Source organism: Aplysia californica, unplaced genomic scaffold (genome assembly GCF_000002075.1).
Source record: "Aplysia californica isolate F4 #8 unplaced genomic scaffold, AplCal3.0 scaffold00237, whole genome shotgun sequence".
Classification (NCBI taxonomy): Eukaryota; Metazoa; Mollusca; class Gastropoda; order Aplysiida; family Aplysiidae; genus Aplysia; species Aplysia californica.
This window is the reverse complement of record NW_004797507.1, coordinates 1,039,151-1,040,910: the sequence shown is the minus strand read 5'-3', so window position 1 is coordinate 1,040,910 and position 1,760 is coordinate 1,039,151.

Sequence of the window (1,760 nt, the reverse complement as noted above, 5' to 3'; positions counted from 1 at the left end):
TTCCTTCTATGCAATGCCGAATGTAATAGAAATCATGACACTCATAAAAATGTTTGTCCTGTTTCGACTAAAGCACTCTTACGTTTAAACCTCCTCATTCAAATGTGTTTCACCAAGATCTCTAAGATCAGGAGATCAGTCGGTGGCCTAATGGTTAGGATCTCAGACTCGCAACCTTAAGATCGTGGGTTCGAATCCTGTCAGAGACCCGACGTTGTGTCCTTGGGAAAGCACTTTACACGAATTTTCCTCACTTCACCCAGGTGAGAATGGGTCCACAGCTATTATATTATAGACAGTGGAAGATTTTGTCAGTTTGGTAGTGTTTGAATCAGCTGCTTGCACTGTATTCTTCCCGGGAAGCTGAGAATGTTTCTGAGTGTTCTATGGTCTGCTTCGGTAATAATACAGTGTTTAAGCGTATAGAGCTTGTTGTAGAGCGGGGGTATGCGTAATACAAATTACAAACACTATCTTTTATCATTATTTCTCATGAGTTATGAGAGCACCTTGGTTTATTTGGAACTCGCTCACACAACATTTGAGAGGTACAGAGTTGGAGGCAAAATTCTAAAAGACATATAATATTTAAAATCATACTTCATGAAATGTCATCTTGGAAGTCAGTCCTTTGCATTCATTGTTCTCTCATGGCCATTTTCTCATTAATTTTACCTCTGACATCATGTGACCCCCCCCCCCCAACCTCCTTCAAATGTTAATATCCCAACTTTCATTCAAGATATATGGGATTTTTTCAAAATCAAATTCAAAAGCAAGACTCTTAGCATTCCAAGAGGGTGTGGGTGTGTCTCAGCGTGTCGCAATACTTGAACACCTTATACGACACGCCATCTCCTCCAGGTGCACTTTTGGCTCTTGTTTTTTTTTTACAAACTCGTCTACTTCTTTCTCTCTGATTGGTCCAAGGTGATATCAAATTAAAGCTCTTTTCAAGCTTACCAATTCAGTGGCGCCCAAAAGTAACTTGAAAATGTAATCACCCAACTATCGTGTTAAAGCCCAGCATTAACACACTCATGCACAATGAACAGCATCTTGTGGTGGTATCTTCAAACAGATTGGAAAACAGCAATTACAATTACCAATCAAAACCTGAACTTAACATTATATGTGCTGATTAGTATTATTTTGTTTTTGTTTCGAAGCTATTGGTTTCGTGCTCTACACGAAACCTTTTTAGCCAATGGACTGTATTAGTTAATTGTTGGACATAATCATTTGTCCGTGAGGAACAGAGGCCACGAAACTGTCATGGTTTTGGGTGGCCTGGAGTGGAACGAACAAAACCGCCTTCGTGAGAATCACAGGGTGGCTTGATTTAATGGGTTACATCGCGCAAGTGCTGTAACGTCATGTCTTACCTTTATTTTGGTCATGGTGTCATTCAAGTAGACACCCCCATTCATAGCAAAGCACTTTCTCACAGGGCCATTGCCACTAGACAATTCTTGGAAAACCAAATCAAATTGACGTTGGAGTGATCACTAATAAATAGCCCCAATATGAATCCTACGTGCATGTTAAGTCCCATGAAAGAGCAACAAAAGAAAAGCGACTTTGCTCCCAATTCAGACCCTTTGTTTGCAATCTCTGTGATATTCGGGGTGAAATGACAGATAATTATGTCATAAATTTAATAGAGTCGACGCCCAAAGGGTTTGTGCACAACTAAAACCAATGGCTAATACTAATAAGCAAAAGAGTAATGAGTACATTTATGATTGTGAAGTCCAAGT